We start from the raw sequence: 24305 nt of genomic DNA on the forward strand, positions 1-24305 counted from the left end.
CCCCAGGGTAGCCACACACAGTGAAGCACTCCTGTGCCCTTAGGCTGTTTGGCTCAGTGGTGGGTGTGTTGGGACAGGTGGCTGAGCCTCATCTGTTTGGATTTTGGGGAGCAGAGGCTAACAATAAACTCTGGTTAACAACTAACCTCAGACTGCAAGCACAGCGCAGTGCCTGGGGTAAGACAGAAGGAGCCATGACGCATTGCACTCCAAGCTGGATGAGCCCACACTGCCATTCCCTCATGAGAGGAGAAACTGGGGTCCAAGAGAGTCTAAGTAGGGTTCAAGCCCCAGTACCACATGAACTGGGCATAAAGTAATCATGGTGGCACATGGCTATATTCCCAGCACCAGAAAATAGAGGCAGGATGATCAGGAGTTCAAGGCCAGCCTGGGACACACGATAAAGCCCTGTCACACAAATGAGGCAACAACAAATAGAATCCTGAGAAATATACGAGGCAGAGAAGGAAGGGAGGGGCGGAGCCATGGACAAGCAGGAAGCAGGAAGAAAAGGCAAGATAGTGGACATGAGCCCCACCCCAGAGACAGCCCATTAAACATGAACGGTCAAAACCCTCCAGCTGAAAACCAGAGATCAGGAGCTGGGGGGATGGCTCAGTGGGTAAAAAGGACCAGGATTCAGATCCCAGAACCCCCTCAAAAATGCCAGGCAAAAATGATGGCCTGCCCAGAGCTCCTGGAGCAAAGCGGCTGGGCAGTCCATTCAAAACAATGAGCTATGGGGTCAAGTGAGAGTCACTTCCACAGTGTATAAGGTGGAGAGAGATGAGGAAGCCTCCAACATCAGCCTAGGCCTTTCGGCACTCACGAGCACACCGACGCACAAACACACGTGCATGCACACCACACAGACACACAAAAATAAAATAAATTCGTTTTAAAAAGGAAGGCAGAGAGTCAACCAAAAGCGACGGAGATTGGCCTGTAGGGAGGCAGAGGGAGACGAAGAAAGAGGCAGGGCCTGAGGTTAAGCAGCAGAGGGGGGGGCGGGGGCATGTTTAAAATTCAAAGCTGGTTTCTGCAGCTGAGGCTTAACAGGGACCCAAACAACACCCCCCCCCACCAGGAACCATTATCAGAAGAGAGAATAAAGAACCCAGAAAGCAGGACCTTGAAACGGGATAAAATTCCAAATATTCAAAAATAAAGAAGATAGATTTTTCTAAAGATGTTTTTGAATCCAGCTTGGCCTGTCCTTTCCCCAGGCTCTCCCAGCGCCGTGTGTTCACAACACAGTGGATTTGGCTTTGACCCTATGCACAGCTGTGCTCCAAGCTGCCTGAAAAATGGAAGTTTTACTCAGCTGAGCAACCCCAGGGCATTGGGCAGCAGTCACCGTGCTCCTAAAGAGGCTTCCACAGTGTCCCTTAGCTGACACTCTTAATGTAAGTGTGCCTGTGTGCATGTGTGTCCTAGCCCAGGGCTCAATAGGAATGATATCTAGGGATTTAAGTGGCAGTTGAAACAACTGAGAAAAATGGTTGTGACAATCAAAGCTGTAAGTTCTGTGTGCACACGTGTGCTTATGTGTGCACATGCGTGCACACATGTATGTCCACGTGTGTGTGTGTGTGTGTGTGTGTGTAGCTCAGAAGACAATCTTGGCTGTCATTCCTCAGGTGCTGTCACCTTTCTGGTTGAGACAGGGTCTCTCCTTGTCAAGCAGTCTAGGCTGTTTGGCCAGTGAACCCAGGGCTCTGCCTGTCCCTATCTCCCCAGCACTGGGACTACAAGCAGGAACCACCATATCCGGCTTTTCTGTGTATTAAATACTGCGGACTGAACTCAGATGTCCATGCTTGCTGGGCACCCACTTTGCTATCTGAGCCACCTCCATGAGGCCAAGGAGTTCTCTCTGAGGTGTAGGAGCAGCTGCTGAGGACTGCAGTAGCAATGGCCAGCAGTGTGCTTTAGCAGTGGTGACACCAGGGGCCAGGGAGTAGCTGAAGGTACTTGCCACCAAGCCAACAACCTGACTTTGATCCCTGGACCAAAGAGAGAAGGGGCAGGGAGAGAACAGACTCCTGTAACTGTTCCTGGACGTCCACACATGTGCTACGGCACACTCATATCCCCCAAACATACATAAACATAAACGCAATACTATTTTTAATTTAGGTGCAGGGGAGGTGGATGGTTTAGGGATTAAGAACACTTGCTACTCTTACAGAGGGCCCAAGTTTGGATCCCAGCATCCAAAAGGTAACTTAAACCCTCTACAACTTCAGTTCTGTGGGGTCTGAAGTCCTCTGGTCTCAGGAAACAGGTTCACACCCGGTTCACAGACAGACATACATTCAGGCAAAGCACTCAGACACATAAAGTATAGAAATCCTTTTTTAAATTAATAAATCTTTAAAAAATAGCAGTGACAGCCCCTCCACCTGCATAGGCAGGCGCAGGTGCCCTGGCCACTATCGCTGCCGAGCATTCCCGGAGGAGGAGCTCATGATAATTTCTGCTTCTCCCAGTTCCTCCATATTAATCAGCTCCGGTGTGGCTTGTGACTTCTGTACGGGAGCTGGGCTTTCCCCAGAACCCCTGAGAGGTAGGCCTGGTCTCTTGTTGCAGAAGGCACCTGATAAAGGCCAGCAGTGGGGGCCTCGTTGTCCAGTCTGGCAGGTGCAACTCCCAACAGCCAGCTTTGCCCATCTCCCACCCAAACCCAAGGCGCGGCACGTGGCATCAGTCGCTTGGCATGGCCCACCTCTCTTGTTTGCCAGTTCCCTCCACCACCTCCCTACTTCCTAATTAACTCCACGGCAGCAAGTCTGTGTTCCTCTGCCCGGGCAACGAGCCAGCATCCTGGCATGCGCCTGCCTGCGGGCTAGAGATGAGCGCCCCACACACACAGCCTGGAACCACCTCCTCACTTCAGCAGCAGGGACCCTCTTCGACCTCAGGTCTGGGTAGCAGGGGTGCCCCTGGCTGACTGGGTGACAAGACAGAACCCGGGCTCCAGATTTTGTACGTTAGTCAGGAAGCACTGAGAAATTGCTGGTTGGGTTCTGGCTCCTCCTCCCGCAAGGAAGGTGCTGGGGAGTCTTCCATCATGGGCAGATCTGGCAAGGCGCCCAAGAGGAGATGTTGAGGGGGAGGAGAGCTGAGTGGGGGCGGGGAGGCGCTGCGGGGGAGGAGGAGGTGAGGGGGAGGAAGAGCTGAGGGGGAGGAGGAGCCGCGGGGGAGGAGGCGCTGAGGGGGAGGAGGAGCTGAGGGGGAGGAAGAGCTGAGGGGGAGGAGGCGCTGAGTGGGGAGGAGGCTCTGAAGGGGAGGACCTTCGGAGGAGGAGGAGCTGAGAGGGAGAGGGCTTGGGGGGAGGAGGGGAGGAAGGATTCTCTTAGGCCTTACCAGCTGTGATGGGCACCCACAGAGACTAAAGCTCGGAGCAGGGAGAACACCCAGTGGTCATCCCCAATCATTTCCAATCCTCCCACCTGCTCAGCCTCAGGTTGCCTCTCTATACACTGAAGAAAGATCTTCCCTGGGCATGGGGAGAAATGTGAATTCCCAGCCCCAAGCTGGCCTTGTAACCCTTAGATCTGGACAGCAGACTGGGAATCTGCATGACTCCCACTACCTGAAACCTCTCAGCCAGGCTGTGGTCAGGTCGCCAGACTGAGCCCCTTTCCACCTCAAGGTACTGATAGGTCAAAAGGCTTAGAGGCAGAAGAGGGACACACATAGACAGTCATTTAGAATATAAAAAATAAACAGGGTGTCCCAAGTCACGCTGCATCTCATAGTCTCATAGGCAGAGGAGGGATGCTGAAGCCTCTCCATTCCCCAGCATCCGGGAGGAGAGGAGGCTCTTAGAAAAGAATTAGCAGGCAGAGCAGCTGGAGCTCTGGGCTGGCCTGGCCTCCTTCCCTCCCCTCTATCCTCGGTGTAGGCTCAGCCTGCCCCTAGGCACCTCCCTGGGGTGATGAAGGAAGAGTCCACCCGGCAGGTGAGGGAAGCCCCGCCCTTTCCGGCCAAGACCTTGCTGTCCTGGGTACTAGAGCTGCCACACCAGGTCGAACCTGGTCATTTCTTTACTCTCCCGTCAGCCAGCAAATCCATAGGGGAGCTGAGCACAAAGAAGTCCTTCTGATGTTTGTTTGTTGTTGTTTTTTTTTTTTAAAGGAGGGGGGTGGGTGGGAGAATGACGGACAGAGGACGGACATGGGGAAGGAGAAAAAGGTAGAGAACAGGAAGAGGGGAGGGAAGAGGGAAAAAGATGAGAAGGAAGGAGAAAGGGAGGGGGCTGGGAGGAGGGAGGTAAGACCGAAGGGGCGGGGGAGGAGGAAGAGAAACCGGAAGAGAGGAATTAGGGAGCAAGGGAAAGAAGCACAGAAGAGCAGGAATCATCGTTTTTGTTTATGTTTTTGACGCTCAGAAGGAACAGTAAAAACCCTGAGCTGAAAGCTTGTCCTGCCTCTCCGGTCTGTCCCGGTAGCCCCTGTCAGCTTCCCTCCAGGTTTCTGGCTCTGGTACAGTGAGGGCAGGCCCCGGAGTGGTACATTTAAACTCTAAACTCCGCCATGCTGGGATCTGCCTCTCTGAGGCCAATGTTCGCCCACGAGCCACACAGCTCAGCCTCCCTCCCAGGCTTCCCGCATGCACACAGAACAGGAGTTGGCTCGGTGAGCATCCTCCCCCCCCAGCCTCGTGCAGGCGAGACTCATCCATAATGACAGGGAAGGATGTCTGCCCATGCTGGAAGCCACCTGGGACCCCGTAGTTTGCAGCGCGCTCTGTCATAAAACATCTTGTCACCCTGGCAAATATCACCTCTGACAAAATATTTCTGGATACAAAAGCAAGAGGCCTATTGATTTTTCACGAGGTCACACACCTTGTGGGTGGCCCTGTGTAGCTCAGAGTTGGATTCTCTCCCCGAATGCCCACTGAGCCCAGGGTGGTCACTGACTCACTGGGCTCCCATCCTAGAGACCATTGCTCTGTAGCCATCACCAGTATCCTAGTTTCTTTTGTGTTGCTGTGATAAAATACCCTAAATAAAAGCTTCTTGGGGCAGAGGGTTGGGGGGGAAGGAAGTGCTTATTTTAGCTCCTAATTCCAAGTTTCAGCGCACCACTCTGGGGAAGTCACAGCAGTGGCACTTTAAGACAGATGGTCTCAGGTCGCATCCATAGTCAAGAGCAGAGGAAAACAAATAGGCACTTGGTTATGCTTAGCCTCCTCTCTGCTCTTTTACAATCCAGGACCCACTGCCTAGGGAATGGAGCCACCCACAGTGGACTATGTCCGCCCACACCAATTAAGACAATGAAGACAAGCTCCCAGAGATGATCACACAGGTTGGTCTGATCTAGACAATCCCTCACCGAGACGCTCTTCCCAAGCGATCATAGAATGCCAAGCTAGCAATTAAAAGCAATTATCATAGTTTCCCAGCATGGAAGCAGCCCAGGCAGGTGACAGCTCAGAAGAGAGAGCAGCCCTGAGTGTCCATCTTAGGAGTCCTCACATCTCCCTTAGGAAATCCATCACAGTAGAAGTGTACATCCTTCCCTTTGTAGGGAGAGTCTGTGTAGGGCTTGAACCCAGAGACTTTGAGCCTGCCATGTCTGGCTCCAGCAGTGGTCATTTGCAGGACTCAATCTCAGCCCACTCTTGATAAAATGATCATGACAAGCCCTCGGTGGTATATCAAGACTTGTATCTGGTGGCTGTCCCTGGTTCTGGGAATGGAACATCAACACTCAGAATCTACAGAGTGGCTATGCTATCAGAGTGACTAGTGGCAGGCTACAGGCAGCTTCAGGATGAGGCTGTCCCTGAAAGCCGAGCCACTTGACGAGGGGATGGGGACTTCAAACCAATCCAAGACTCAGAAGGGTATAGGGCTGGAGGTTGAAGTCGACTCTATTATTTGACATCAGTCACAGAGACTCACTGAAAGTTCTCTAGAATATTTCATTCCTCATCTTACTAGGTGTGCGACTCAGGAATATTTCTCCCAGTCCATGAGCTATCTTTGCATTTTGTGAACTGTGCCCCACGCCCTGCTGCCCAGGGCTGAAGAATCAAGCTAGAGCCTCAGGCATGCAGAACAAATGCTCCACCTCAGCCACTGACCAGACTTGCTAGGCTCTGAGGATTTGACCTGACTGGGAGCTATACAAGGGAGCAAAGAAAGGACAGACAGACAAAGCTGGGATAGGGTGGACTGGGCTCTCGGATGGAGAATCGACAGTGCCCCTAAAGGTCAGACTGTTTTTTTTTTTTTTTAAGATTTTATTTTATTGTATATGAGTACACTGTAGCTGTCTTCAGACACACCAGAAGAGGGCATCAGATCCCATTACAGATGGTTGTGAGCCACCATGTGGTTGCTGGGATTTGAACTCAGGACCTCAGGAAGAGCAGTCGGTGCTCTTAACCACTGAGCCATCTCTCCAACCCAAGGTCAGACTGTTAATTGCACGCACACAGATGAACAAGGAAATGGGGTTACTAGATACAGATGAAGAAGAAAGGAAGTTTAGCTAAACCCTAGGAGCATGCTCTGTGGGAGAAGCAGTCTTCAGACTAAATATCTGGATGGGGTTGCGGGAAGAAAGCTGTGTGGACATTTTGAAAGGTTATGCAAGTTGCCCAAAACCAAGCCCAGCCCTGAAAGGGAGGCACATTCAATGGCATCCTGATCCTCATAAGTCCCTAACTGAGAGATGCTTCAAAGTCAGAAGTCAGTTTGCATCTGTGAACTCATCTTCTCTCTCCCTAGACTTCCCCATCTGTAGCCAGCCTCCCACCTCAGGCCCCCCCAACCCACCCCCCGACTCCCTGGACTTGATACCTCCTACCCAGAATCACATCTGACACAGGGATGGCCCAGTGATGACGGGGACTGTTGGGGTGATGGCTTCCTTCCTGCTTGCCAGGACTGGGGTGATGAGACCATGGTTATTTCCACTGGTGACCATTCTGCTACCCCGCGAGCCAACCATGTTTGTGTCAGAGGACCTCAGGCGTTGTCTAAAGGGACCCTTGATTTGACAATGAGAAAAGGTCCTGGGGACCACAGAGGAGGCACAGGTCACATTTGTGAGTTCAGAGTTCCTGAGGCTATCATAGTCCAACCATTTGCCAGAAGACTTACAGAAAGTCATTTTGCTCCCACGAGGATGGTTTGCCCCGGGGAAAGGACACAGGTAAACGAAAGAAGAAGCCCTGGGGAGTGACCAGGGGACCAGCCTACAGCACACTCTGCTCTCTCCAGGAGAGGCCCACGAGCAGCACTGACTTTGTCAGTGGTGTGCGTAACCACACACGTGTGGGTCACCTGCAGAAGAGGTCCCCTAGAGCTGGAGTCCCAGGCAGTAGTGAGATGCCTGATGTGGGTGCTGGGAACTGAACTCTGGTCCTCCGCAAGAACAGCAAGCCCCCCTCACTGCTGAGCCAGCCCTCCTGCCCCGGTTCCTATTTTGCTTATTGCACTAATCAAGCAGCATTCGCATAGACTATAGCACCTCTTGCCCAGTGAACCAGGAGAAAAGAAAAACGTTGACAAGTTGCCAAAATGGGTATCTGAGACTCAATTTTTTAAAAAGATTTATTTATTTATTTCATGTATGTGAGTGCACTGTCGCTCTCTTCAGACACACCAGAAGAGGGCATCGGATACCATTACAGATGGAGCCATCATGTGGTTGCTGGGATTTGAACTCAGGACCTCTGGAAGAGCAGTCAGTGCTCTTAACCGCTGAGCCATCTCTCCAGCCCTGAGGTTCAATTCTTTTGACTCTTAATTGACTTAACTATGGATCTGGAAATGACTAAGGCACATGCCTCGGGAGTGCTTGTGAGGATACTTCCTGGGAAGGAATTGGATAAGGTAGGAAAACCCTCCTCTCCAGTGCCCAGATATAAAGAAGTCTGTGGAGCAAACAGTCCTGCCTGCCTTTGCAGTTTGCTGGTGAGTACATCTACCCTAGGGCTGCTATGGCTGCTACCACCTCCCCTGCCGCTAGACTCCAGTTTCTTCAGGTTCCAACATGGACTGAAGACCAGTGTCTCTCAGGACCCTTGCAGGCCTCTAGCACGGGATCGAGAGTGTTGATATATCCAGCGTCACTGAGCCTCTCCAGCACTCAAGATGATGGTGTTGGTCTGCCCAGTCCTTGCTGATTAATCTTACTAGTAAATCTCTTTTTATAGATGGGTAGGAAGGTAGCCAGGTAGATGCAAATATGTATTTTATTAGCTCTGTTCCCCTGGTACACATCCCTGCCCAGAAGCCAGACACTCGACTCTCACCCACGATTCACCCACTTTAATCTGCTTACTCAGTTTGAGCACAAGTTTGGTTTTGTAGGCTACATTATACATAGTTGAAATTGAATGGGGTAGATCTTCACCCTGTAGCCACTATGGGTACAACTATAACAGAATGCCGGGTGGGAATGGAGGGCCAGGAGCATCATCTCTGAAACACGGAGAAGGGGAGGAAGTGATTTACAATCTCAGCATTCACCAAAGTTGACTTGCATTTTAGGAAGCAGACAGTCAACTCTCTATCAGTGGAAAATGCTCAGGTCTGGAGTAGCCCCTCCTACCCATGCTAGTGACAGGCATCCTGAGCATGTAATCTTCCTTAGAAACTTCTTTTTTTTTCTTTTCTTTTCTTTTTTTTTTTAAGATTTTTTTTAAAGATTTATTTATTTATTATATATAAGTACACTGTAGCTGTCTTCAGATACACCAGAAGAGGGCATTGGATCTCTTTACAGATGGTTGTGAGCCACCATGTGGTTGCTGGGAATTGAACTCATGACCTCTGGAAGAGCAGTCGGGTGCTCTTAACCGCTGAGCCATCTCTCCAGCCCCTTCTTTTCTTTTTTTAGGAGCTGGGGACCGAACCCAGAGCCTTGCGCTTGCTAGGCAAGCGCTCTACCACTGAGCTAAATCCCCAACCCCCAGAAACTTCTACTCCCTTCCCTTTTCCTGAACATTTTATGAGTTTGAGCATGTGGAAGAATGTGAATTTCCTGTGTTATGTCCACCTCTACCTAGACTGGCCCAATAGTGGGACCAATCTTTCACTATTCCCTCAATGATGATTTTCTAGAGTTCAGGAAAGTTGGTGGGGTAGAAGTGGGGGCAGGTAGGGTATGGCAGTTTCCTCCCAGTTGCAACATTCCATCCTGTGGGGAAATTCCTTAAGATTCAGGAAATAAGCAACTCACAAGTCTCAGGAAGCCCCTGAAACTTATAAGATTCACAAAGCCCTCCCCTGTCCAAGGTTAAGTAGGTGGTAAGGATTGCTAATGAGAGGACTTCTACGTGTTGAGCTTCCTATAAGTTGTGCAGAGAAATCTAGGGTACCAGCTTTCATGAGTTCTCACCCACACTAGAATGGGCTTTGGGTGATGCAGCTGATTTTGACTCCTCCACATTCCTATATGTAACCCAGATAAATTCATTGTCTCATCACATTGGGCTTTGGTGGTATTGTTACTTTGATCTGTTCACATCTGCCCAGGAACAATATCACAGAGCTGGATAATTTAAAGAACACAGACAAGCCAGGCCAATCTAGTCACTTTGCCCATGGGAACAAGGGAGGCTGTCTCCCCACTTGGCTCCCACTGCTGCCCTGGCCTTGCTCCCAACGGTCTCTTGGCACCTTCCTCTCTAATTCCATTCATGCTGTGCTCCATCCATGTATGGTGCCTCCTCCACCATTTGTGGGTCCCTGCTAGCTCTCCCTCTGGCTAACTCCTGCTCACTTTCCCCTCAACCTCATTTGGATGGATCACAGACTGTCAAGAGAATGTACCATGCACCAGAAGAGGCTGTTTCCCATGCTACTACACCAGGAGGCTTCTGACTTGCCCAAAGCTCATTTATAAAAGCCCTATAGGTTTTAGATCAACTCAGGTCCCTTAGCCTAATCCTCCATCTGTATCATGCCTAGGCGACCAAGGATGCTAACTGGCAAGGTGAACCTTCTTCCACACCTTGAGCTCCTGACATAATGCTTCATTGTGGTGCCTGTCATACGTGCTATCTATGACCACACCCCAAACATGCTGCAAAGCCTTCTGTGGTGCACCATGAATAAGCTTTAATACCCAGCAGAGTCAGCACCAGTGTTTGCTCAATGAATGAATGGGAGCACAGTCAATGTCCCTCGAGATGCTCACAGGAATGACATCATCACACATGCACCTGACTCCAGGAAGGTCAAAAATTTCATGTGTCATCTGGAGTTTCTGGCTCTTTTTTTTTAAAGATTTATTTCTATTAAAGATGAATTTGTTTTTATTTTATGAGATGAATGCTTTCTTACACTTATGCGCATATGGCACTACGTGTGCACAGTGCCAATAGAAATCAGAAAAGGAACTGGATCCCCTGGAACTGGAGTTAAAGAGGCCTGGGAGCCACCATGTGGGACCAGGAACCGCACCCTGGTCCTTTAGATGAACTTCAAATGCTCTTAACCACTGAGCCATCTCTCCGGTCCTTACCTGGGGCTTCAATCTTCAGTTTTCACTTGTGTGCTTGCTACATGCAGGCTTTTTCTGGGTTGGAAGGGTGGCTCCCAAGTTAAGAGGGCTGACTGCAGGCATAGAGCACTGGAGTCTAAACCCACCACCCAGCTAACAAGCCTGGATCCCACACGCACCTGTAACCCCAGCTCCTAGGAGTCCTCTACCCTCTTCTGGTCAGCCACAGGCATGCACACTCACCCATCTCCACACGAATGTGCGCACACTCGAGGACACATGCGCACATACACGCACATAAGTAAATAAATAATAGTATTTTTATTAGATACTCTTTATCACTTTTACAGTACCATTTCTCTGTTTTACGTCGCAGCGTGTATAGAAATAGTTTTCGCGCGGCATGAATTAGTTCCTTTGCTTAGCAGTCTGACAAAGTACTTGATGGATGGCTCTTGTCTGCAAAATGGAGCGGTGAAATCAGAGCTCTCAGAACTCCAATGACCTGCTCAAGGACTCCAGGGCTGGACAGTGACTACCAAGCTGTTCTGCTGAACCCCACATGGGTAGGGATGGGGCGGGGTCAGATACATGAGTATGGACAAAGAGAGTATGGCCGAAGATGGGGGCTGGTACAAGTGTGGTGTAGGGTCGGGATAGGGATGCGCAGGCCTAGGGGCAGAGCGTGGGTAGAAGTAGGGCAGGGGCGGGGCGGGGCAGAGGCAGGGGACACTGTTGCCTTTATCCGGTTTCTTCTCCTCCCTTCCTTCTTATCCATTCTAGGTCTGACCAGAACTCGGAGGCTTTTCATTTTCTTAGAGAGACAGCTCTTCTGAGGAGTACCATGGGGAGACTTCCACCACCTGAGCTGGAAGGGAAGAGCAGTGGGGTCAGGAGTTGAGCCTGACTGTGAAGACCCTGAAGCTCCTTTCTTCAAACTGCAGCCTCCTTCAGTGCCCCTTAGGAACGCCAGTCAAACCTCGCCGCCATCTTGCTTTTTACCATTCAGAGAGGAGAAGGCAGATTAAAAATACATGACTGGCATTTTCCAGGTTGCCCTGCTGAGCACCGTGAAGGCCCTCCTGCCTCTCTCCTACCCCGACCCACTCTGAAATCCAAGGCATCTCCTGGAGCAAAAGTGGAGGGGGTGGTGGTGCGAGGGGGCAGAGGCGCAGGGAGCAGAGGGGGTAGGAGGAGGCTTTGTGCTTTATTGAAAGAAGGTTTCTTTTCATTCCAGACTGCTGCCTATGCCGAGGTCCCTCAAAGCCTGGGGATTCGAGAGTAAGCAAAGAAATCCAATACCCCAGCTTTCCAGCAAGTGGGCTCAGCAGAGGATTAGGTGGGAGCCTGGGCTGCTCTGAACCCTGGTTTCTAATTGGACCTTGCTGACCCTCAGAGAGACTTTTAAGAATCTGACCCGGCGTCTCTGTGTATGGGGATGGCGATGAAATCTCCTGTCCCAGCGCTGCTCAGGCCTCCCTTTGCTGAATGACAGGCCATCGGGCAAGGATGTATGGAAGGAGCTGACTAGCCCAGGGATAGATCGCTTAGAGCAGTCTACAGTGTCACACACGGGCCCCTCTCCACCCAGCAATGTATTTTGAGGGTCACTTCTGTGCAAGGCTCCGACCCTGAGTAGAGTCACATGGGCTGCTCCGGGAACTCTGAGCGGATCATCCGTCCAGCATTTACCAACAACACACCACAGGCTTTCTTCTCTACCCTCAAGACAGCCCAGGTGCCGGGCACTTTCCCAATTAAAAGACAAACAAACCAAAGCAGGGCCCAAAGGGTTAGGAGTGGGGGTACTGGGTTCGAGTCTGGTTCTTTCATGTAAAAAAGCTGGGACGTCTATGTTTCTATGTTTACCCAAGTTAGGGACTGAAAGGAGAGCTAAGTCAGAGCCCCACTCCCCTCACAAGCCCCTGTGTGAGGGAGAGGGATGAGGCCCACAGAGGCTTCCTGTCCTCTCCTCTAGCCTCATGCTTGGTTTAGCCTCTTTTCCCCACATAGGTTTGAGGTGACCCTGTATAGTGGAAATGGGGGGATAGTTTTATGTCAACTTGATGTAAGCTAGAGTCATTTCGAAGGTGAAAACCTCAATTGAGAAAATAACTCCAGCTATAGGGAATTTTTTTTATTTAGTGATTGATGGGGGAGGGCTCAGCTCATTGTGGGTAGAGCCATTCCTGGTTGGGTAATCCTGGGTTCTATAAGAAAGCAGGCTGAGCAAGTCATGGGAGCAAGCCAGTAAGCAGCACCCCTCCATGGCCTCTGCTTCAGCCTGCCTCCAGGCTCCTGACCTCTGAGTTCCTGCCCTGACTTCCTTCGATGATGAACATTGACCTGGAAGTGTAAGCCAAATAAACCTTCTCATCCCCAACTTGTGTTTTGGTCATGGTGTTTTATTACAGCTATAAAAACACTAGGGGCATCTTCTAGACCATGAGGTCAGACCCTGACCCTCAGTCCAAGGAGATCTCTCAGTGCCCTTTCCCTCAGAGCCCAAAGCTGAGGTCTTTAAGCCTAGAGTCCCTCAGGCTTCCTACATAAAAGCTGCCTCTGTTGGGGTAACCCTTGGCTGTGGTCCTCCACCCACCCCACACCCACCCCCCCATCTTCTTCCTGATGTCAGAAGTGGGTCCAAGAAGATGTGGGATGGATCCTTTGGATTCGCTACAGCCCACATGTGTCTTTCCTTTAAGGGTGATGTCAGCAAATGCCCGTGAGGTAAGGGCTCAGCAGCCATCCACCTACCAGGGAGGGGCGTCCAGACTCACCTCCCACATCAAGCCCTATCCCTAGTTGGCCTCACTACAGATGGGCCCCATTGTCAGCCACTGGATGTCTCACCTGGGCACCAGGAAGGACTGGTGAATCTGTTCATGCCCAGGCTAGAGAGCCATGCATCACACATCATCCATCCATCTATCCGTCCATCCATCCATCTGTCATCCATCCATCTGTCTGCCTATCTGTCCATTCATTCATTCATTCATCTGTCTGTTTATCAATTTTTCTGTCCATCTGTCCATCCATTCGTCCATCCATCTGTCCATTCATCTGTCTGTTCATCCATTCTTCTGTCCATCCACCTATCCATCTGTTCATTCATTCAACCATTCATCTGTCCATCTGTACATTGATTAATCCATTCATCTATCCATCCATCTATTCATTCATTCATCTATCTGTCTATCCAACCATCCATCATTCATCTATTCATTCATTCATCTATCTGTCCATCCATCTGTCCATCTGTCCATCCATTCATTCATCCATCCATCTGTCTGTCCATCCGTACATTGATTCATTCATTCATCCACCCATCCAGTATTCATTCACCCATCTGCCCATCCATCCATCAGTCCGTCCGTCCATCCATCCATTTACTCATTCAGAAACTTTCATTTGCATACTCACTCTTGTATGGATGTATACATTCACATTCATTTCTTACCTCATTCCCCTTTCATTTGCTCCTCTCTCCATTAACTCATTCGCTCTTGCATTCATGCGCTTCGCAGCTGTAGCCCTGCAAGCAGCTGCCTCTTAGTTTAACACTTAAGTGGCTTGATCAAGATAAGCTTCTTTCCAAGAAGGACAAGGAATTATCCAGCTTTTTTTCACCTACTCTGGCCATGCTGAGCAGCCAGTGTCCCAGAGCCTTAAATGATCACCGTTTCCTGCATGCTGTGCTGTGCTGTTTAAGCTGAGACCATCCTGGCTCATGCTGGTTCAATGCAGTCCCATCTTAGCTCCCAGAAGGGAAGAGTTAAAAAGTAACAGAGTCCAAGCCACCCCCACCTGCCCTCCTTTCACATTAAAGGAGCTCAAATGTCCAATTACAGCAGGGAACACGTGGCGGCTTTAAACCAGAGGCCCTGGCTCTGCTCAAGGGTATTTGTGATTGCCTCCAGCCTCCCCCGAGCTAAAAATTATCTGCTTTTCTCTCTTTGCTAAATTACAACCCCCTCAGATTGGTGCTGGGACTGGAGGGAGTTCCCCGATGGAAAACCCGGATGTCAATCCTTCTCACCAACTCAGAGCTATTAATTGGTTCGGAAATACCGAACGGATAGCTAAAAAGGCTTCTGGGGGATTAATGTCAAGTAACGCACCCCCTTGATGGTGTGAGGAGTCACGGTGTGGACAGAGCTAGTAGCAGACACCACTGTGTTTGAGCCTGTGGCACAGAAGTAGGACTCTGCCTGAGCAATGCAGCCTGTGGCTTAGGCGCTCACAAGATAAAGGGACCTTCTCTGCTGGGCTAAGGCTGCCCTCGCTCTGAGAGGGGCTCGGGCTGGGTGAGTCAGAACCCACACACAGGCTGCGCCTACAAGGATTTTATCCCTTGGTTGTGGGGTGGCTGGGGAAAGGCCAAGGAAGGAGACAACATCTACCTCCCCTCCTCTAAGGTCCCAGTGACAAACCAGGGAGTTTATCGAGCTTACTTAGAGAGTAGTGGGCAGCGGTCGTGAGTGTGGGTGACTCTGAAGCAGCCACACTGACGGGTTTGCACCCAACAAGGACGATGACTTCCTCCAGGCTACAGATGCAGCCCCCTGCCCCAGTTCTCCTGTCTATACACTCTTTCCTTGAGTCTTCAAGGCTACATGCAATTAGGGTGGAATCGCTGAGAGGACTGGCTGGCTACCCCGTGGGTGAATTCCTTGTTAGGAGCAGAGCAGAGAGGGTGATGCTAAGGAGGGAACCCATTGTCTCCTGCATAGCTTTAATCTTCCAAAAAGACTCACCTCAACCTGGGCACAGAGTCACCTCCTGAGTGGCTCTTCCCTGTGTCCACCCACCTCAGACTCTTAGGAACGGAGGGTCTGGAATACAGGGTGGAGAAGGAGGCACTCAAAACAAGCAGCCTCGCAGGTCATGCCTCTCTGCCCTGCATCTCTGGCCCTCCCTCCAAGCCCCCCTGCCGGGTGGCAGGAATGTGACCCCGGTGGAAACCAGTTAAGAAAGCATCCTGACATTCTGACATCTGGGCATTATTGTTGTGCTGTGACCTCAGAACTGGGAGGCAGAGACAGGAGGATCCCCGGGACCTAGCCAATCAGTCAGCAAGGTCCCAGTGAGCGACCCCACCTCAAAAAGCCAGGTGGACTTAGGAATGAGGCTGAAGGTTAGTAGGTTAGTGAGAAAGTGTGTGCACGTGTGCGCATGTATCTGTGCACACTCACACACATACACACACATACACATACACACACTTACACATACACACACACATACACATACACACACACTTACACATACACACACATACACATACACACACACATACACACACACTTACACATACACGCATACACACACATACACACACAATACACACATACACACACATACACATACACACACATACACGCATACACACATACACAAACACACACACACACGGAAGGAAGGAAGGAAGGAAGGAAGGAAGGAAGGAAGGAAGGAAGGAAGAAGGAAGGAAAAACCACTCTAAGCTGTCCAATCATTTGCTTCTGGAACCTAAACCAGGAAGTCATCTGAAGGATTAACTGGAACCTCACTCAGACCAAGAGGCTTCGCCTGCAGAATGCACCCCTTGCCCTTCTCTCCCCAGCAAGGGAAAGTCAGCTGTCTGTACCGGGTTAACAATATATATTTATGAGATGCATCCAGCTGCCTGTGTTTTGCACATGTTTGTTAATGAAGGGTAACCTGAGGGCAGGCTATTATGTAAATAACCCACTGTGGGTGGAGGTGAAGCCCTGCATAATGACTGGTCTTGACTGGTCTCAGCAGCTTTTGGGAGGTGCTAATTGATATTGGACCTTGTCATTTGCTAGGCCCCGCTCTCACTTTGCCAAATGAAGGACCCAAAGGATGTGTCCCCGTCTCTGTTTGAACTCAAATGGCCTTTTCTCCTCTTGGTTTCTGCATGACCAGACATCCTGTTCCACCATGCCTAGACATCCTCAGAGACCAGCCTAGTCAGAGCTTGTTGCCATGCAGGATGCTGGCAGCAGTCAGCAGTGTGCAGAGGGACCCCTCCCCTGCACTGTGCAGAGGGACCCCTCCCCTGCACTGTGCACAGGGACCCCTCTCCTGCACTGTTCAGAGGGACCCCTCTCCTGCACTGTGCAGAGGGAAACTTGTCAGGTTGCCTCAGCTCGGAAATTATCAGCCTGAGTCTGCCCTGAAGAGGAGAAATAAAACAGCCAGCTGAGGAGTAGGTGAGGGAGGTCTCACACACAGTGAGGGACAGAGGTGGGTGGGGACCGCAGGTGAAGACTCCAGCCTTGATGTCAGATCACTGAAGGCTGTAGACACTTGCAACCTCTCCCAGGAAGGGTCAGAGCTCCCTGAAGGGTCAGCTGGTGCCCCTAAAATCAGAGTGGGGTCTGATGCCAGAGGTGAGCCAGCTGCTCATGCTCAATAGCCTGGTCCTGGGGTGCTGAGCCCCTCCCTGCAGCCCTGCAGGCTGGAGGAAGAGAGTGAGTCTAGTTTGTCTCTCAAAGTCCAGGCTGAAGCTCCAGCCAGGGCCTGACCTGGAAGACTGACACCAGGCTGTGCTGTCCACCCTTTGTTGCTCTGGTGGGGCCCAACCTCCCCTCCCTTTACTCCTTCCTCTCCTCCCCTCATCCTTTCCTCCCCTCCCCTCACTCCTTCCTCCCCTCCCCTCACCCCTTCCTCCCCTTGCCTCACCCCTTCCTCCCCTCCTTTCTCATCCCTTCATCTCCTCCCCTCCCACCCCTTCCTCCCCTCCCCTCACCCCTTCCTCCCCTCCCCTCACCCCTTCCTCCCCTCCCCTCACCCCTTCCTCCCCACTCCTCTCACCCCTTCCTCCCCTTCCCTCTCACTCCTTCATCCCATCCCCTCCCACTCCTTCATCCCCTGTCTTCCCACTCCTTCCTCCCCTCCCCTCACCCCTCCCTCCCCTCCTTTCTCATCCCTTCATCCCCTCCCCTCCCACCCCTTCCTCCTCCCCTCACCCCTTCCTCCCCTCCCTTCTTACCCCTTGCACTTTCTCTCATCCCCTCTTTTCCCTCAGCTCCCCTTCCTTCCCTCCAAACTCCTCCTACTCCCCACCCCCTTTCCCTCCTCCCTTACTCTCTTTACCCACCCTTTCCTCCGCTTCCCTCCCTCCTTCCCCTCCCCTCCCCTCCCCTCTCATCGGCTGTGCAGAGCTCATTTAGACTCTGAGTAATGGAGTGTTGCCACTGGGGTCTCCACAAATGAGATCCTGCCTCCCCCAAGACTTCCCTGGGTAAATAAAAGCTAAATACAAAGAAGGCACCTGCGCGGGCTCGGCTCTGCCTTTGACTGGAGGGAACACACTGAAATGGCTGATTAAAAATAAATAAAACCGGGCTCTTGTAGGTTCTTCAAACACAAAGGCCGGCTCCTCTCTGTACCAGCTGAGATCCAGCCGCCCAGGCCGGTGGCCCAGTGAGCAGGGCTTGCTCCTGGGGTCACGTGCTCCAGCTGGCTGCCTGCAGCCTGGGATCGGAACGTGCAGGCACGCAGCTGACAGACGCCTTTCAGCCACCAACGGCCTGTGTGTACACAGCGAGAAAGTCGCCTGCAGAAAACGGCTCATGTCCCAGGCTAGGAATGGTTGCCTTCCCAGGAGACAGGAGTGTGGGACACAAATAAACCCTGTCTTGCGAATGGGGACAAAAACCCAGAGCGGGAATCAGCCGCTCTAACCGCGGCTGCCCACCACCTCCACACCTGCCTCTCTATGACAGACTTCCTCCCAGGCTCTGTGCGGGGCAGTTTGGTGCCACGGGTACAGAGGGTACAGAGGTTGGAGGTTTGCATGAGAGTTCCACCAATGGGTAGAGGTAAGCAAAGACATCTCCTTTTTTTTTTTTTTTTTCCCCTCGGTTCTTTTTTTTTTCGGAGCTGGGGACCGAACCCAGGGCTTTGCGCTTCCTAGGTAAGCGCTCTACCACTGAGCTAAATCCCCAGCCCCCACATCTCCTTTTTATAAGTCCCCATCGACATCGCAACAGTAGCTCAACTATTGAGTTTATTGTTACTTACAGAGCATGGATAAGGGCAGTTGGTGCCTAAGGGAACAGGGGGACGCAGAAGCTGCCACACTGGAAAGTGTTCACCCAGCAAGGGAGGGATTACTTCGTTAACAGATAAGGGGGCCCACCCTGAGTGCAGTGGCATCGCTTTGTGCGCTGGGCCCTGAACTGTATCAGAACCTGTCTTAATCACTTTCCTATTGCTGGGATAAAACACCGTGACGGAGCCAGCTTACAGAAGGAAGGGTTTATTCGAGGCTATGGTTCCTGAGGGATAAGAGTCCATCACCATCCTGGCAGGAAAGTAAGGGCAGCAGGCAGGAAGGCAACCGGAACAGCTGCGAGCGCGTCTCCAACTACGAGCAGGAGGCAGGGAGAGCAGACTCAGGATGCGTAGGAGCATCAGGACTGGGAGGAGAATGGGGTGGTTTGAATGAGAGGCCTCCCACAATCTGACCTCTTGCCAGAGGAAGTGTGTCACCAGACATGGGTTTGGGAGCTTAAAAGCTGTGATGTGTATGCTCGACCCAGGGAGTGGCACTATTAGAAGGCGTGGCTCTATTCGAGTAGGTGTGGCCTTTTTAGAGTAGGCGTGGCACTGTGGTTGTGGGCTTTAAGACCCTCATCTTAGCTGCCTGGAAGCCAGGATTCTGCCAGCAGCCTTCAGATGAAGATGTAGAACTCTCAGCTCCTCCTGCGCCATGCCTGCCTGGACACTGCCATGCTCCCGCCTTGATGATAATGGACGGAACCTCTGAAGCTGTAAGCCAGCCCCAATTAAATGTTGAACTTATAAGAGTTTCGGTTATGGTGTCTGTTCACAGCAGTAAAATTCTAACTAAGACAAAGACTTTTGTCATTCCTGGGTCACTCTCTGCTGGGGGTTCTGATAGGTAGGTCTCCCATGCCTGTGTCTGCACTCCACAGTAAATGGAGACACCCAAAGTTAACAGCGTATATTCCCCACAGTGTGGAGATCATTCGCAACCCAGGACACTGAGTCCCCTCACTCTGGCACAAATCACACTTGTACCCAGCACTTGCGGTTCACCTGTCCACAACAGCATCCTTCCTAAGCAGGCTCTGTTGACACACAAACAACAGGGGGGCTGGTGAGATGGCTCAGCTGGTAGAAAATCTGACATCCTAAGTTTGCTCTCCCAGATCCACACGGTGGAATCCCTGGGGGTCAATGAGGTAGAGAACCGAGTCCTGCAGGTTGGCCTCCCCCCCCACACACACACAGAGACACACACACGCACGCGCGGGGAGTAATATGGACAAGGACAGCAGGCATTGAGAGGCAGATGACTCCCCCACGGTCCCACTGCCACCATGCAGGAAGAGAGGTCTCAGTGATGTCGTATTTCCTCCTGTGCTGGAGCAGACAAGATCCTCAGAGAGAACAGAGATGGCCTAGGTGCCACTGGCTGTGCACATGATAGCACCTTGGACAGATCCAGAGGCATGCTCAGATAGTGGTCTAGGAAGCTGGCATTCGGCCCAGGATCCAGCTGTTCCAATGACAGTTCCTGGTAGCTGTGGCTGATCTTGTATGTGACTGTCCCTGGACCTCAGTTTCTCCCATCATGCCCCTAGCACTGAAACAGAAGCATTCAGCGGGATATGCAGGCAGCGGCATTGCCCGTGCAGTATGTTTAGCCATCCCTCTATAAATGCTCCTTCCATACAGTTTGCTACATAATTGCTAATTACCTCATTTCCCATTTCCAGGTGAACAGAGGTTGCCCTCCTGGCTCCATCTACTGAGAAGGGAGTCCTTGGTCCCTGTATCAAGCTAGGTGAGCTCTTGTGCAGGCCACCTCCTGTTGTTATGTAGCTGAACCCAGGGGCTGCTTTGAGCTCAGTGAAGAGTCAGGACCACCCGTGATTTTGTGGTGCCACTTATGCCGACATCTGGGTCAGGTGCATTCACAGGGACGGGCACAAAGTGGACAGTAACTGCTAGGGGCATCCCTCTGGAGTGGCGGGAACGTTCTGGAAGTAAATGGAGGTGGTAATTGCAGTGTGGATGCTCTAAATGGTAGGAGGCTGCGGACTTTAAAGTGATTCCTTCATAGTATATGGGTTTTATCTCCACGTAGAAAGGGAGGGGGCAGGGCAGGGCAGATCCTAAGCCTTTTCCAGGCGCCATAGCCAATGGATTCCGGCCCAGTCTCTTGCCCTTCTTCAGTCACATCTGAAGAAGCTGACTCTATAGTTAGCACCTCCATGAAACAACCCCTGATAACATCTTGACTGTCACCTGGGAGGGTGCTGGGGCGCACTCCATGGTCAGAAACTAGAGGTCGAAGCCCCTGAGGAAGGCTCATTCCAGCACAGGACAGAAGTGTGGATGCTGGTGTGACCCCAGAACTCTGGCACACAACAGAAGGTTAGACATTGTGTAACAGAAGTGCTAAGTGACAGCTACCCGGAAAGTGTTGGCTGGGGGAGGGGAGAAAGCCTTCGTTCAAGCCAAGAGAACCCAAGTCAATGGATCACCTTCCGGGGATAAGGGGTTTAGGATCAGGAATGGAGGTGATGGCCACCGACATCCGCCACTGGCAGGAGACAGTAACGATGACTCAAACCTACTGAATCCACACTCCCAGTCCGGCTCATACCTCTCTGTGGAATGTGGAATGTCCCCCACAGGCTCACGGGTTTGAACACAAGGCTCCTAGCTGGTGGGGCTGTTTTGGAAGAGCCTTTAAGGGGTAGATCCTCACTGGAGGAAGTAGGTCGTGAAGGGGGAGGTGTCAGGGTTTATAGCTCCGCCCCACTTCCTGTTTGCTCTCTACTTCCTGTTCGCTCCTGATCATAGAGGCAAGGTGACCACTGTCAAGTTCAAAGGAAATGCCAAACCCCCAAATTCCAAAAAGACAGTCTAGATACACAGAATGGCCTCAGCCTAGACTGTAGGAGGATTTCTGGTTCTTAGGTAAAAGCCAGCATTCCTCAGAAACTGGTGAAGCCAGTTGTCCCCTACCCAAAGGAGTCATTTCCCTTATCACTGGCAGAAGGGACAAATGACCACTCTATGGGTGATACCTGTTAGCATGCCAAAGCCCATGCTGGCCTCCAGGCTCCCTCAGTATCACAAGGACCTGTTATACACTTCGAAGTCCATGCTCCCCTCCCACTCCTTCCAGATCGTGGACTCGCCCACACTCCCCAGATTCCCATTCTCCTTATGACTGCTATTTAAGATATGCCGGGGTTGGGGATTTAGCTCAGTGGTAGAGCGCTTGCCTAGCAAGCACAAGGTCCTGGGTTCGGTCCCCAGCTCCGAAAAAAAAAAGAAAAGAAAAGAAAAGAAAAAGATATGCCCCCCTACCCTACCCCCATCTCTGTCCCTCCCTCTTTCCTTCCCTCCCTCCCGGCCTCCCTCCTACCACCATGAATTGGCCATGTTATACACTGTGCAGCCTTGAACCTTGACTCAGGACAAGCCCTCCCTCCCTCTCTTGTTCCTGTACTTCTTGTTGGGTATTTTGTTACAGCAGTAAGGATATAGGCTCCGCCCACCAAGATCCATGACTCCTTTCAATGACGGTTTGTCTAAGGAGTGGCTTCCGGGAGCCTCATTCACAAACGACGTTCCTTGGGAGTCTGTGGTCATTCTCTGCTATGACCTAGACCTTCAGAAGTGAGGGACACAACTTGCAAAGCCCCAGTGTCCATTTAAAACTGAGCGAGGGGTCCAGCCCACACTTCTTATCTCCCAAATGTGCCCAGAACTCCAAGGGCAGTGAACCCCCTCAGGCCTGTGGTTCTGTGCCACGGGAGGAATATGCCCTAGGTGAGGTCATGGGACATCTAGGACCCCATTAACAAGGACACAGTCCTGTCGTGGAGCTGAGCCCAGCCTGAGTGGAGATGTCTGCTTTGCTTTCCCCAGTGGTTATTCTGCTGGTGCCAGCCTGGCCTCTGCTCTCCCCAGAGGAATGAGGAGAAACAATGTTTCAACTGCACAGGAGTCTGCAGCTGAGTTGGAGCGTTAAATCCCAGAAGCAGGCTGGCCTCCGCCACACCCTCCACTTCCCAGCCCCAGAGCCCAGGGGTGGCGGAGGTGGGGTGGGAGTTGGAGCTCTGCTTTCAAACTACCCATTTCATCTGTGATGGCAGCAATACAAAGAAAGGCAGGAGATTTAGAACTCATGGGAAAGCACAAGAAAGAAAATCCTCCAATTGCCCGAGGCGTCTCCCTGAGCATTCTGGGAAGATCGTGTACTACAACACAACCACTGTCTGCCAGGACTGTGGCTCAGGTCTGATCTCACAGGGGCCGCTGTGGTGCTCTGCCTCTGAATTCTCAGGCCTGTTTGAACAAAGGAGCCTGTTTACGTTTTGCACACTGTGTGGCTGTTTCTGGACAGAAGATGCTTAGAGCAAAATTGAGATTGTGTGACACTTAGGTGTGTTAATGATCTGTTTGCAAATAATCATAGTCATGTAGAACAAATTTCTTAGACTAATAAAGATCATAAGAAATTATATATATACAGAAGGCTGGCTGGAGAAATGTCTCAGTGGCTGAGAGCACTGGCTACTCTTCCAGAGGACCGAGGTTCTGTTCCCAGCAACCATATGGCTGCTCACAACTGTCTGTAACTCCAGATCTGGGGGATTTGCTGCTCTCTTCTGGCCTCTGCTGCACTGCACATGCAGGCAAGACACATACATATAAAATAAAATCAAACCATCACATATGTGTACATATATAGATATAGGAATAAAATAAAGCGATCTTTAAAAAAAAACCCAGCCTGTTATGGCACACGAATTTAATATTAGCACTTGGGAGACAGACCTCTGTCAGTTTTAGGCTGGCCAGGACTCTATCTAAAACAGAAAATCCCCTGGGTTCGGTCCCCAGCTCCGAAAAAAAAAAAAAAAAAAGAATAAAACAGAAAATCAAATCGTATTTTGAAATTATTTTTTAGAATCTGTTAGGTAGATTGTTATCCCCTTGTGGTTCCTGGTTGGGCACCAGGTATGAGGTAGGTAAATGAATGAATGAATGAATGAATGAATGAATGAATGAATTGACTTAGGTGGTGGGAATGTCTTGGAAAATTGGCTAAGTCTCTTGATTCTCAAACTGCTCCAGAAACCCATGAGTTTCAAGCAAAATTCCATTGAATAAAAAGTTTTCACCACAAGAAAACAACCAGGGCAATCTGGCCCACCATCTGTCCCTGTAAATAAAGATTTATTGGAACAGGGCCATGAACATTCATGGGCAGATTGTCTCTCGCTGCTCTTCCTGTGCAATGACAGAGGTGAGAAGTTGTCACGGTGATGTCCTGGCTGGCAAAGCAGGGGTAGAACGTCATCTGATTCTTGACAGAAAAAAAAAAGTGCACTATTCAAATTGTCCCACTTCACAGATGAACAAACTGAGGTCCTGAGACTGGCTTCAGGAAGCAAACTAACACACCCCTTCCTCCCCCTCCTCCTTCTCTCCTTACACTTTCTCCCTGTCCTCATTCAGTATCCTCATCTTCTCTCCCCACTCCTCCTTCTCCCCCTCCAACCATTTCTTTTTTTTTTTTTTTTTTTTTGGTTCTTTTTTTTCGGAGCTGGGGACCGAACCCAGGGCCTTGCGCTTCCTAGGTAAGCGCTCTACCACTGAGCTAAATCCCCAGCCCCCCAACCATTTCTTTTGTTGGTTTACTTGGTGACTGCTGGAGCCTCCCTGGTTTGAGACTTAAGGACTTATGTGGGGAGGGGCTTTGGAGGGAAGTTAGGTGCTGATGGTTCTGCCCATTGTGAGGCAGGTTCCCCATCCTGG

General features: G+C 51.0%; 1 long non-coding RNA gene across 4 annotated transcripts; it reads left to right on the forward strand.

The window, feature by feature from the left end:
- The first annotated feature begins 2831 nt into the window (after positions 1 to 2831).
- LOC120095215 (uncharacterized) lies at positions 2832 to 12864 on the forward strand. 4 transcript variants are annotated; one of them, XR_015631361.1, is made up of 3 exons: positions 2832 to 2927; positions 5229 to 5324; positions 11265 to 12864. It is a non-coding gene; the product is annotated as an uncharacterized LOC120095215 (long non-coding RNA). The 4 variants fall into 4 exon arrangements; XR_015631363.1 differs by lacking the exon at positions 2832 to 2927 and adding an exon at positions 4006 to 4203; XR_015631362.1 differs by lacking the exon at positions 2832 to 2927 and adding an exon at positions 4310 to 4646.
- The last annotated feature ends 11441 nt before the right edge of the window (positions 12865 to 24305 follow it).

The sequence above is a fragment of the Rattus norvegicus genome, chromosome 10 (assembly GCF_021556685.1).
Source record: "Rattus norvegicus strain SHRSP/BbbUtx chromosome 10, alternate assembly SHRSP_T2T, whole genome shotgun sequence".
In the NCBI taxonomy this organism is placed as follows: Eukaryota; Metazoa; Chordata; class Mammalia; order Rodentia; family Muridae; genus Rattus; species Rattus norvegicus.